Source organism: Belonocnema kinseyi, chromosome 3 (assembly GCF_010883055.1).
Source record: "Belonocnema kinseyi isolate 2016_QV_RU_SX_M_011 chromosome 3, B_treatae_v1, whole genome shotgun sequence".
Classification (NCBI taxonomy): Eukaryota; Metazoa; Arthropoda; class Insecta; order Hymenoptera; family Cynipidae; genus Belonocnema; species Belonocnema kinseyi.
Genome location: NC_046659.1, coordinates 94,384,519 through 94,398,974, shown reverse-complemented (window position 1 = coordinate 94,398,974; position 14,456 = coordinate 94,384,519). Strand labels below are relative to the sequence as shown.

At 34.2% G+C, this 14,456-nt stretch overlaps 2 protein-coding genes across 3 annotated transcripts in view; one reads left to right on the top strand and one right to left on the bottom strand.

Moving 5' to 3' along the window:
• The window catches only part of LOC117170376 (band 4.1-like protein 4), a 286,040-nt gene that overhangs the window by 171,081 nt on the left and 100,503 nt on the right, over nt 1–14,456 (bottom strand). The gene's annotated exons all lie outside the window — the stretch shown is intronic.
• LOC117170374 (thyroid receptor-interacting protein 11-like) overlaps nt 10,017–14,456 on the top strand; it is a 108,990-nt gene continuing 104,550 nt past the window's right edge. For both annotated transcript variants that reach the window (XM_033357130.1, XM_033357132.1), the window contains exons 1-2: nt 10,017–10,208; nt 10,296–10,447. The gene's annotated coding sequence lies outside the window, so the exon portion shown is untranslated. The remainder of the gene's footprint in view (nt 10,209–10,295; nt 10,448–14,456) is intronic.

Genomic DNA, 14,456 nt, shown 5'->3' with positions numbered 1-14,456 from the left:
CTTCCGACTTCAAATATGAGGTGAAAATACGGGCCAAATGCTGATGTGTTGAAGAAAACTTCTTTCACCAGAAGGTTTTGATACAATCTGGTCCCGGTGCGGGATAGTTCTTCATCCCTCTTAGTACTTTCTTCCCACCTCTCCCTTCGCTCTGAACTTCTCTTAGCGTCAGATAGTATCTGTACTCGCTCAACAATATACTGCCTGATGGTCAGCAGCTTTGACTTGTCAAGTGTGTGATAACGGGTCCGGAGTTCGCGTGCGAACTTTCAAACCATGGCGGTAAAATTCCTGCCAGATGTGACGTAGTCAATCATACACTGAATACGGGACGCGTACTGTCTTGCCCAGCCTATCTTTATGGCAAGTTGATGCATTCGGAAAAATGTCCACGAAGTTCGTCATCCATTTCAGTCAGATCTTTAGGCTTGAGAGAAACATTGGTGTTGATGTTTCTCCGGGTCATTAAGCATCGCTCTTCCTCTATTGGATGCCTGCCCGCGGTTGGTCTTAGTGTCGCCTCTATTTCTCTGTTGCTGGCTTGTTCTAGCTGTGGTAGAGTAGGCGTTCCGCTTACATAGCCCCTTTCTTGGAGTACTTCGGCATGGTTTCCCAGACGTTGCTGCGAAAAGTGCGATAGGTCCGGGTGTTTCTCGAACCACGGAGCATGCAGGCGTGCCATGTAACCCCGTTTAGTTGTCACACTCGCATCGTAGCACTCTAGCAAGTCGCTATTTAGTTGCTCCGTCCACCTAAAGGTCCCGACCTATTGTCGGGAGCCCTGCACGTTCTGTTGTTTTGAAAGTCTGAGGTCGCCCGATAACCCAGAGTTACCGTTCTAAACACCTAACCCAGGTGCCATTCAGCTTTCGGCATGGTTTTCACACCTCCGTTTGGGGGTTATTTATTTTGGTACTACCACTGGACAATTGTCCGCGACTGCCTATTAAACGAATGGGGTGGGCAGACGGAGGGTCGGGGCATATGGGGGGTACGTTCGCAGTTTTTGACCAATCGGCATCACATTTATTATACATATTCCTTGGTTTGCCGGATAAGTCTTAAGAGTATCCGGGGGGGGGGGGGGTCACCGTTTTTTGAAATATATTAAATGAACTGGCCTAAAACGTAAGTTGTTTGTGAAAATGCACAGTTATCGAAAATCGGCACCAAATTTATCACACATATGTTCTTTGAGTTTCCAACTAGGTTGCAACAGTATGGGGTGGGTGGGGGGTAACGGAAGCTTGGGACATATGAAGTGGTACATTCGCAGTTTTTGACTAATCAGCACCAAATTTTCCATACATATTCTTTGGGCTCCCAGTCAGGTCGTTAGAGTATGGGGGCATAGAAGCGATTAAGATAAGGGAAGGAGGCACTGCCGCAGTTGTTGACTAATCGGTATCAAATTTTGTACGCATGTTCTTAAGGTTTCGGGCCAATTCGTAAGAGCATGGGGGGGGTGAAATGGGGCAGTTATTGAAATATATTAAAAGTAATGTCGGGAAAGGGGGTACGAGGGAGAGAGCAGATAGTGGAGTGGGGGGTTAAATCGCAGTTTTTTCCCAATCGGCACTAAATTTTTCACACATTCTTTGAACTCTCAGACATGTCGTGAGAGTGTTGGAAGAAGATGGGTTGGGGCACAGCTTTTTCAATCTACCATATAAAATTCAAATTTCTGCCGTTGAGGCTCGATAGCGTCCACACCGTTGCATCTATCGACTTGATAATTGAGACACTTGTAGATTAAGCGCTCGGGATGGTTCCTACCGCAACCCAAATCGCTAATTTCTAATAGCTTTTTTTAAAAAAATAATGCGAAATAGAACTGACTATATATCTATATATACATATCAAATTAAGTGGCCTAAAACTGATGACGCTAATTCAAATCAAAAGTTTTTGAGCAGTGCTGACCAAATTTGGCACACATATTCTTTGAGCTCCAAAACAGGTCGTAAGAATTGGTGGTGAGCATGCGAAGGGATGAGGCAGGCGGGGAAAGGGGCACAGCTACAGTTTTTGATGAATCAGTACATTTCGAGATCGTGTCGAATAGGAATAAATGTTTTCTACACTCGCTATTGTTTGTTGTGAAAAATTTTGTACACGAGTATTTTGCACATGAATATTTAAAAAATTATTCGCAGTTATATATTTTCAAATGCATATTTTCTACATGAATATTTTGTACATGAATACTTTTTAATTATTTGACGTATAATACTTTCTACTCGAATACTTTCTTCATGCATATTTTCTATATTACTATTTTTTAAACGAATATTTTCTGCATTGTTATTTTCTACATAGATATTTTCGACATTAATATTTTTTACATGAATGTTTTCTACACGATTAAATGATTTTTTCTACGATTAAATACATTAATTTAAATCTGAACAATAATTGAAAAATATAAACTTGTACTTATTCCAATTTTGAAACAGCATATGGTGAGAATTACATTGTTTAAAAATCGCATTGCAAAGTTATATGATACCTGAACGAAATTTAAGATAAAGGTAAGTTTTAATTTATTTTCAAAAATTCATTATGAAAACAATCAACCTATGTCGACATTTTTTGGATTCCCGAGCAGATTAAGTGCAACTTGAATGGGATGTTGGTGCGTACTATCTACAGTTTATTTCGAAAAAGAAACTATATGTAAACATAAAAGAAACTACCATTTTCTTGATACAAGAAATTTGTCTTGCCTCAAGAAAATATGGTACTATCCGGATTCAAACAAATATTTTCTTGACTTAATGATATTATCTTTTCTGTGTACCATGTATAAGCATATAAGGAATGGCTCAAGTTTTGAGAGGAGCAGCAGAGAGCCTAAGCGTGAAAGGAGCATAAACCATAAGACTGAACTTGTAGAGCGGGATATTTCATTTATTTCAAAATTTTTGCACATTTAAACTACGGCTACATTTTAAAGAATGAAAGACACCTCCCAAAAATTATAGATAATGTTTTTCTATCACAGCAATTCAGTACAAAAAATATGCATTTATGAACTCCAAAGTAACTCTCTGTCAAAACATATTTTTCTTAATGTATTGTAAATCAGTAAGAAGCACAATATTTTATCAACAATAATAATTTTGCATTAAAAGAAAAATCTTCGTAGACGACCGCGAACAGTCGTAAAAAACGGTGCTACAAAGGTAACTCTCTTGAATGGCTGAGCAGAATAGCAAGCAGCTGTTGAACAGCACTGCAAACAGCTACTCTGGCTATTCTATCAAAAAAGAAACTCAATAAACATCTGCATAGGACTGCAAGTAAATACTTTGCCTCTGCTACCTAGATAAAGTCTCGGGAAAAGTTGTCTGCGGTCGAAAACAAATGCTCGTAGATCAAATCTCAGAAACCGCTAAACAGTACTCCATACTGCTGATCTGCCTCTGCTTCGTTGATAATATCTGAGGAACCGTTGAACAGCACTGCATACTGCTATGGGAAAACGCAGATATCTCTGGCATATGCAGTAATGCTTCCTATGTATTTTTAAGTTGAGACGCGGTGTTACATAACCTAAAAATACACAGCAATCACTACTGAGTACGTCAGAAATATACGCGTTCTGCCATCACTGCATATGCTAAGTAAATCAACTCTCGAAAATAGTTTACCATGACTGCTAACAGCTACTCTGGCTCTACTTCGTTGTTTGAATGACAGAGACAGGTTAACGGGACTGCAAGCAGTTATTCGGGCTCTGCTACCCACAAGAAGTCTCTTAAATTTCCGCTACGTTATGAATTTTGGGCCTTCTTGACCTCTTCTCTTCCCCGAAGGAAACGCAGTCTTTGGCCAGAGACAAATTTTACGTTTATTAATTCTTTTAAATAAGATTATTGTGGTTCCTGCATTGCATTTAATACCAAGAAATTTATATTCCTAAGATTGCAAACCGAACTATATTGCTTTTTGAAGAAAATAGTTAAAGTTTTAACCAAATCAAACAATTCACGGCCAAAAATTATTGTTCAATTTTCCAAAAAAGAGAACTTTTAAATCGGAAAAGAAGAATTTAAAAAAAAATGGATAGTTTTGAATCAACTAAGATGAATTTTTAATCACATAGTTAAATTCTCAACCAAAAACTTGAAATTTCTACTAGCAAAGCTTTTCTCCTCCACAAAAAGACGTCTTAAAACAAAATACATACATTTTTTATTAAATAGTTGAATTTTCAACTTGCACAATATACAGTATAAAGTTTTAGATAAGAATAGAATAGTAGTATTTTTAAATACAAACTCCGAAGAAATTAACGATGAAAAAAGTGAATTTTCAGTAAAATTGTTAAATGTGCAATAAAGAAGGTGACTTTTCGGCCAAGGAGATTAATATTCTATAAAAAAGAGGAATTTTCAATATGAAGGATAAAGTTATTTCCAAACATGACATAGTTACATTTAAAAAAAAAAAATTTTTTATGAATTTTCAACAAAGCTGTTAAGTTTAAAAAAAAGGAATGATTGACCAAGAAGATTAATTTTCTGCTACAAAAAAACAACAGTAAAATTTTTAACGTAAAAGTTTATTTAAAAGCAAAAATTGGAATCATCAACTTTAATTATGATTCCTTTACAGGAAAAATATTTTTTTAACAAATTAGTTCAATTTTTAGTCAAATAATTAACTTCAGATCCAATGAACTCCTCAACTATTTTGTTGGGAAATTGTTTTCTTTTTTGATGAAAATTAATTCAGAAAAATAAAAATTGAAGTATTATATATTATCTTTTATATATATTATCTTTATCTTTATTATCTTTATTATATTATCTTTTTAGGTATATAATATTATTAGTTATCAGTTTAGAACTAATTTATTCTGTTTATTATAATTACACAGGCCCACAAAATTTGACAAAAGTCAAAAACCAGAAAGCAGACCAAACATTTCCGAAGGATTTTGATGCGCTGAATCCGAATCCGAACTCAAATTGCTACTGTATGTCAGGTTTTCAAGATATCCTAACCTAAAAGTGCAAAAAACGCGTTTATTTATCTGTTTTGAGGTTATGTAACTGTACAAGAAAAATGTCTACCACAAAGCTAATATGGAATTTGAAAGTACTAATCTTCTCCTTTCAAACCTACTTGGATTTATTAGGATATCTTTATTTTCCACTAAAATATTGTAATTTAAAATTTTTTATTTTAGCGTTTTAACCCATTAACGCTGAGATGTTCAGATTTATACAACGCATTCTCTATTGCTGACGGTACGACATTTTTTCTTCAAAATATTATCTCAGGGGTTTTCGAGGGTGCCCTTTCTATTCTCGGTGTCAGTTTTTTGTTATAACCCCTTGAAGATCTAATATGGCGGCCACAATTTAGGGCTTTAAAAAAGAACAAAGGATCCCGCACAACATACAAACAAAAAAGCGTACAGTCGTTTGGAACCAAACTTTGCACATTGATATAAAAAAAATAAAAAATATGGAACCCGTGTCTTTTCATTTCTACGGAAGCCGTTTCCTAGGGGTAGAAACCACCCCTAACAAGCCACACGCAAGCTAACTCACCTGACTCTGGGAACAATAAGTTTAGTCGCATATTTTTCTTAGAATAATGAAGTTCCATGCCACACGTGGGTTAACCCACCTACCTGCTAATCCACCTAAGCCCCGAAATCACCGCTACCAAATCATAAGCAGGCTAACCCACCTAACCCTGGGAGCAGCGAATTCAATCGTTTACATTTCATGAAATAATTCAATTCCACACTAAAAGTGGGCTAACCTTGAAATGAAATTTTTCAATTTAGCGTATTAACCCATTAACGCCGAGATGGTATGCCATTGTCCCTTGAAAATGTTATCAGAGGGGTTTTCGAGGGTTCCTTTTCGATTGGCTCAGTTTTTTGTTAAAAATCCTAGAAGAGCGAACATGGAAAACAGTTAGGACTTCAAAAAAAAAAAAAATTTTACTATTATGATTCATTTAATATTGTAAACTTACTTAGGATTTTCCATCTTACTAAGGCAAGACTCAATATTTTCCAGCCATTTAAGGCTGGACTTGGGATTGTCCAGCTAAGCAAGAAAGTACTTAATATATTCCAGCCAATTAAGGCAAGACTTTAAATTGCCCAGCCAATTATGGCAAGCCTTTGGATTTCCAAGCCAATAAAGACAAGACTTTTTATCGTCCAGCCAGTCAAGACAAGACTTTGAATCGTCTAGCCAGGCAAGGCAAGACTTACGATTGCCCAGCCAGTTAAAGCAAGACTTTGGATTGTCCAGCTAAGCAAGAAAGTACTTAATATTTTCGATTCAATTAAGGCAAGACTTTAGATTGTCCAGTCAATCAAGGAAAGACTTTAGATTGCCCAGCCAATCAAGGAAAGACTTTAGATTGCCCAGCCAATCAAGGAAAGGCTTTGAATTGCCCAGCCAATAAAGGCAAGACTTTGTATCGCCCAGCCAGTCAAGGCGAGACTTTGAATGGCCCAGTCAGTCAAGACAAGACTTTGAATCGTCCAGCCAGGCAAGGCAAGACTTACGATTGCCCATTTAGTTAAGGCAAGACTTGGGATTGCCCAGCTAAGGAAGGAAATACTTAATATTTTCCAGCCAATTAAGGCAAGACTTTAGATTGCCCAGCCAATCAAGGAAAGACTTTAAATTGCACAGCCAATCAAGGAAAGACTTTGAATTGCCCAGCCAATAAAGGCAAGACTTTGTATCGCCCAGCCAGTCAAGGCAAGACTTTGAATCGCCCAGTTAGTCAAGGCAAGACTTTGAATCGTCCAGCTAGTCAAGGCAAGACTTACGATTGCCCAGCCAGTTAAGGCAAGACTTACGATTGTATATTCAATGAAGGTGAAACTAATTGCTTGTTTTCTTATGGAAAAGTTCGCGCTTCATGTCAAACGATCGTTGAATAGACTTTCGTTTATGACTAGTAGGGTCATTATTATTTCTTTGCAAAGACTAGCAATAGTCGGCCATCATTCTTACATTGCATCGACCTTGATAATGTTGATCTTTTTGATGAAAGTCTTGATGAAAGCGTTCGCCCGTTTCTTCACTGAATGCTCCAACATTTTCTGAGAAATAATCCAAATGAGATTTGAGAAGATGTAATTTCATACTCATCAAACAACCTAATCTTTTAGAATTCTTGAACATACTAGATACAATAGTTCTAAACTTTGGATCTTGATTGTTCCCTAAAAATTACTGTACAACATCTTTGAAAGTCAACCATGCTTCTTTAACTTTGGCATCACTTAAATGCGGAAATGTAGATCTGATATAATTGAAACATTTTCCTTCGGTGTTTAGGGCTTTCACAAATTGCTTTATTAACCCTAGTTTTATATGGAGTGGTGGCAATAATACTTTCTTTTTGCCAACAAGACTTTCATAGACAACATTATACTGACCAACTGTCCACTCTAATCTGTCTGGCCATTTCTCCGTTATCCTATGTTCATCCCTTGCATGACTCTCCCAAAGGCAAAGAAAACAAGGGTATTTAATGTTTCCTGATTGTAAACCTATTATAAGATTTATCATTTTGAAGTCACCACAAATAAGCCAATTATGGACATTGTATTTTATTTTTATCAGGAGTAATTGGAAAGTATCGTAAGATTCTTTCAGTGTAGTTCAGTGACCTACTGGAATTGCAGCGTATTTTTTCTATTATGTAATAGTACTGCTTTCAGACTTTCTGTAGACGAATCTATGAAAAGACGCCAATCCTCTGGCGTATATAAGTTTATTTTATATAAATTAATGAGTCCTTCGATTTCATTACAATACACAATCCCTCTGTCCATTGAAAAGTACTTGATAAACTTTTCTTCTCTATTTCTGTAAACAGTTACTCTAGTGCCAGGTAACAATAGTTTCCTCTCTTTGAGTCTTGAAGCGCAAAGCTCAGCTTTATCTTTTGGAAGATCAAGGTCACGTATAAAATCGCCTAATCCGTCTTGGTCAAAAAATTTAGGACTTTCGTCATCTGATTCTTCCCAAGAAAAACCTTCAGTTGCATTAGGATCGTCAGTATCAATTGATTCGTTAGTTGATCGGTCACTTTTGTTTTCAGAGTGATTTCTAATACCAATCTTGGCTGGTGTAACACTTTACATCAAGCTAAACAATCTTCTCCAAATACTTTTGAGAAAAACCTCCTTTTTTGCATATGCAAAAGTAACAATCAGTATTATGATCATTGGGCTCACGCTAAACAGGTGGTTGAATAACAGTCTGCGTCTTGGTACTTTCATCTTCCCAATTTGACAAATTTAACCTACAAGCATGACAAATTGAGATTGGTACCCACGGTTCATCCAAATTTTTCATTGAAGTCCCATAACAGTTGAAGTATGACGTTTTTATCGAATCATTAATTGATCGACGGTATTTCTCCGTTTCATACTCTTCACAAACGTGACAAAACATATTAACTTTCTTAGAGCAAGGAGTTTTCGAACTCATTTTTTTTCTTAAAATGAACAGTAACGTGGAAATTCTAAAACTCACTATATACAAAATTCACGATCGACACGAAATGTAACCGCTAGACAGATTTAAAATACAAAAAGAATTTGACTGCCTACGCATCCAACCGTTAGCCCGCCACTCAAACGTGATCTCTAACACGGAAAGATTTGTAGCAAAAAACGAATTTCATCACCTACGCATAACACGTCATCAAAGCGTCGCCAGCTCAGTGAGCCAGCTAGAGATCGAAGACTGTCTGCGCCGTAGAACGGCGCGCACATACAGCGAACGTGAACATTAGATTGCACACAGAGTGCGCAGTAGCATTCCGCGCAGGCCGTCTTCTTTTGTTTTATCAATGTGCGAAGTTTGATTCCAAACGACTGCACGCTTTTTTGTTGGTATTTTATGCGGGATCCTTTGTTCTTTTTTAAAGCCCTAAATTGTGGCCGCCATATTGGATCTTCTAGGGGTTATAATAAAAAACTGACACCGGCAATAGAAAGGGCACCCTCGAAAACCCCTGAGATAATATTTTGAAGAAAAAATATCGTACCGCCAGCAATAGAGAATGCGTTGTATAAATCTGAACACCTCAGAGTTAATGGGTTAAAACGCTAAAATAAAAAATTTCAGATTACAATATTTCGGTGAAAAATAAATATATCCTAATGAATCCAAGTAGGTTTGAAAGGGGAAGATTAGTACATTCAATTCTATATTAGCTTTTGTGGTAGACATTTTTCTTGTTCGGTTACATAACCTCAAGAACAGCTAAAAAACGCGTTTTTTGCACTTTTAGGTTAGGATATCTTGAAAACCTGACGTGCAGGAGCAATTTTGAGCTCGGATTCGGATTGAGCGCATCAAAATCCTTAGGAAATGTTAGGTCTGGTCTCGGGGCTTTAAAATTTGTCTGTTTTATAAAAAATACATATCTTTCGTTTAAAATTTTCTCTTTTCTTATAGAGACTTATTCTTCTTGTTTCAAAATTCAGCTTTTTCTTTGAAATTTCAAGTGTTAAAAATTCAAAAGTTAAATTTTCCAGACATAAATTTCCTATAAAATTCAGTAATTGAATTACATATCAACATACGAGATTTCTACTAAATTAAGCTATTGAAAATTCAACTACAGTACTCATTTAAAATTAAGAATTATTCAACTTTCAAAATAAAAGTCGACTATTTTCAAATTTAGGAGGTTCAGAATTAAAGATTTTTTAATTTGAAATGCTGAAAAATGGTAAAATATCACATTCATAAAGCTTTCCAAACACAATTCGTTAAAATAGAAGAATGTTATACCGTAAACATTAAAAATTTTTCAGTATATCAACGAAATTTCAAGAGAATTTCAGGAGTACAAACACCACACCGTAAAAATCAGCAAGCTGCAGAAAATCGAGAGATTAAAATTTAATTCCTTTTTTAATTTTATCTTTCGTACATTTATTTTTAAATTCCCTTTTTTATTTTCTCTATCGTAAAATTATTCCTTAGTAACCATGTTCAAGTTCCACTATGACGCTTGACACTTCTAACTTCAAAAAGCTGACCATTTGTTTTCTGTAATTTAATATGTCGATTTATAGGGTTCTCCTAACAAAACTCATTAAATATTTGTTGACAAAGGAATTTAATTTTAATCTACTTTGCTAGAGATATAGAGATACTAAAGTACTGGGCCACCTGGAAATCCTGAAATTGTCTGTAAGTTTATTTAAATAATTTTTTTAAATCACTTTTTCGTTTAAAAAATTCAGAGATTCTATTCAAAATATTTTCATATAATTTCAGCCATGCTCCTACCACAAAATCCTTCTTAAGCAATGTTTCTGCATTTTCCAAAAACTGAAGAGATTCTTGATATTCAAACAGTGGCGTAATCTGGAAAGAAAAAGTGGCCCGGTGATATTATTATATTTTTGGCTCGGAATTCAGCTCGTTTGGTAAACAGTTCTTTTTTTTGGTTAAAAATTTCATTCTTGTTAAAAGTGCAATTATATTCATCTCTTTGGTTAAAAATTAAAATGTTAGGATAAAAATTTGTTTTACTTATGTTTAGTTGAAAAAAAAATTTTTAGCTGACAGTTTAGCTATTCGGTTTTGTATTATAAAGTTTTATTTTTTCAATTTATATTAAAAACCTACTGTTTTGAAATTAATTCTTCTTTTTGGCTTGGAAATTCAATAATATGTTACAGAATTAAACTATTTGACAAAACTTAAACTTTTTGTTCGAAAAATAATATTTTTCGGTGGAAAATTCAACTTTCTGTAGATAATTTGTGTTTATTATTTGCCTTTTTTGACTGAAAATTCAACTTCTCGGTCAAGAAATCTTCTTCTTGGTTAAGAATTTAACATCTTTGTTGCAAATTCTTTTGTTTTTAATTGTTTTTTTATTTATCTAATAATTTAACGATGACCTATTTATATAAAGCTGTATCCTGTTAATTGGAAAAGTTGAAAAATCGTGTACCAGAGGCCCATCTCATAGAATTATTTTTTCAAAAGTTATCGTGCTGACAGACAGACAGGCATAAATACATACAGACAGACCGACAGACTAACACATTCGTAAAAAACTATTTTTCGGATTAAGGGGGTCTCAAAACGTAAGCATCTGCAAAAACTGGGGGGGGGGGGTGTCAAATTTTACACATATCTAATACCTTCTTTGACGAGACTGTAAAAAAAACATTAACACACATTTTTTGCTTTACCTTCGGTGAAAATATGTTATCTATTTATTTTTGCTTAGCTTGTGTCGTGTGTCGAAAATTATAATTTTTGTATTTTTAATGTTTTTTTTTTTGCAAATGAAACAAGAACTACTTGTCCTATAAGAAAGTAAATTATAACAAATTTGTAGATATTTTTTAGGTGCAAAATGTTTGCCTCATCATTTTTTTTCCATCTTGCATAGTTTGATAGCAAAATGCAATTTTTGATTTTTGATTAGTTTTTGTGAGGCCAAAATTTTAATTTTCAATTTTTCGAAAAAAATTTAAAAGTTGATGTGATAATCTTGTAGGGCTATCGAAAAGTAAAATTTTTCTTTTCAAGTACTATGAACAACTGTTTAGAGAATTTTTGAATCATGAAAAAATGTGTTTTAAAAATTTTCAAAAAGGGATCACTTTTAGTATTTTTATCCCAAATGTCTGACTAACGAACTTTGCATTTAGCTTAGGACACTGAAAGAGTGTACCAAAAGCCAATCTAATAGATTAATTTTGTTCAACAGTTATCGTGCTCACAGACAGACAGGCAGACAGACATAGAGACATAACGACAAACAGACGAACAGGCAGACACATTCGTGAAACCTGCTTTTCGGATCAGGGGGTCTCAAAACGTGGACATTTGATAAAAACTGTGAGGGGGAGGGGGTGTCTAATTTTACACAAATCTAATACCTTCTCTGGTGAGAATGTAAAAGTGATTTATTTGCCATGAATAATTATTTGATAGTTCTGTTTTTAGTTTTAATCATAAAAGAATAGCATCAAAAACATGAAACAACAAATTTGTAGATCTTTTTCAAATGCATAATTTTTGTGATTTCATCTTTTGCCGTATTTTGCATAGCTTGGCCAAAAAATGTATATTTTGGATTTTTCATTATTTTGTATGCCGTCAAAATTTGAATTTTTGATTTTTCAAGAAAATTCCAAAACTTGTTTTGATAATCTTGTAGGAAATTCGAAAAGCAACATTTTTTTTCTATTTACTTTTTTTTATATCATGCGTTATTTAGCTTAAAATGTTCATTTTCGTGTGTTTTTTGGAATTTTGTAAATGCTATAACTCTGGTAATTAAATTTTTTTTAACAAAAGTCATGAAAATAAATTTTTCGCCTCTTTGAATACTATGAATAACCGTACAGAAAATTTTTGAATATTGAAAAAAGTGGTCTCAAAAATATTTAAAATGTGCCCACTTTTTGAATTTATCTCCAAAATGGCTGGCTAACGGACTTGACCTTTAGTTTAGGACACTTAACGAGTGTACCAAAGGGCAATCTAATAGGGTTTTTTTTTCAAGTAATCGTGTTCACAGACAGATATACAGACAGACATACATACAGGCAGGCACATTCGTAAAAACCTGTTTTTCGGATTCAGGGAGTCTCAAAACGTGAACATTTGATAAAAACTAGAGGGTCAAATTTTACATAAATCTAATACCTTCTCTGATGAGAATGTAACGAAATAGAGGAGTATTAAATTTTGAAAAGGGCATTGAATGAGTTAAAAATAAGCCTTAAATAAGTCCTTAATTATTAAATGGTCAGATTTACAATTTGTGTATGATTTAGATTAAGGGTGTTTTTTCATTGTTAGGGGTGACTTTTGAAAACAATTTTTTTTTATTTTCGTAGAACATTAAATGAGTCCTTAATTATGTGATAGAAGAGAACTAGACTCAACGTTCGTTTCAAGTGTAGTTCTTCATCTGAGTAGCAGACAGTGTGCCCAATTTTGGGAACTTTTTAAACTGCGCTTGCGTCGCGCCGACAAGGCTCCGACAACCCAATTGGTCACTGTTTGCGCGAAGAGTTTAAATTATATAAATATTCAGATTTAATATTTATAATAAATAATTCAATTATAATGAAAAAGAGGTTATGAATTCTGAGTTCAGAGAAGTAAATCATTCCCAATGATTAATCTCGTATCTGTCGAGTCTTAAAATTAAAATTTTATTTATTGCCGACAATGTCACTTAAAATAAGATTACTAAAATTACCAAAAATGAATTAAGAACAATTAATTACTGCACTGATAAATGTTATACCATACATTTTTTAATAACTTGAAGAAGACCTGGATTACAAGACAGTGTCACAATATTCGCTAAATATATAAATAACATTTTTAGTTTGTTGTCTAGATCCAAGAAATTTAAACAAATTTTCTGTTATGTATACTGTGACTAATTAACTATTGTATAATTATTATAAAATATATATTTTATACAAATAATCATCCTAACATCGGAATTAATCATGTTTTTTTTCATGAAAATTAGCTTTATGTTTTGATCGATTACTCCAAAATTCTAATTTAGGATTAAGAAATTACTTTTGATGTGTTTTCCAATCATTATTACTCATAAATATTAAATCTGAATATTAATATAATTCAAACTCAGCGCGCAAACAGTGACCAATCGGGTTGTCGGCGCCTGGTTAGCGCGATGCAAGCGCAATTTAAAAAGTTCCCAAGATTGGGGACACTGGTAGCAGAGGCAGATCAGAAGTATCAAAGATATTATAAACGTAGATGCGGTGCGGGCTTAGTTGCCCGCCATAAATATAGACGGCGCGTCCGGCGAAAAAAGTCACTTCCCCTCTACCCACCGCTCCCCGTAGAAAGCACCCATCGATATAGTTTGCCAAGAGCCACTTGGAGCGCTGTAAGCAACTCTCGGCACACCTTCGAGGCGCACTGATGGTAAACTTAGCTTGGACAAGAACCATTTGGATTGAAAGTAAATTGCCAATTGAAAAATTTTTACATTTATAACTTTGCAAAACTTGGTTGTTTTAATAAATACCACAAATATAAGTGGATGAGTAATTTATATTACGGTTTCATATATTTTCCACTAATTCTAAAATTATTAATTATAATTTTCGTTCTATATATTGTCTATATATAGTTCTTTAATATTATTTAGTTTTTATTTTTATTTTTGTGGTCTGCAATTTCTACGGACTTTTTTAGACTATTCGTCTAATCAAGTTCTCGTATGTATTTTCCAATTTATTAATAATTATATATTCTAACGTTTTTATAAAAATATAATTATAATTCGAAGTGATAGGAAAATTTTTCTTTCGGTTCTTAGATGTTAAGACGACAGTTCCAAGCCAGATTACGTTTCGCATTGGCAAACAAAATTAGACGAACAGAATTTCACTAGCACATTCATAAAAAATATCATAT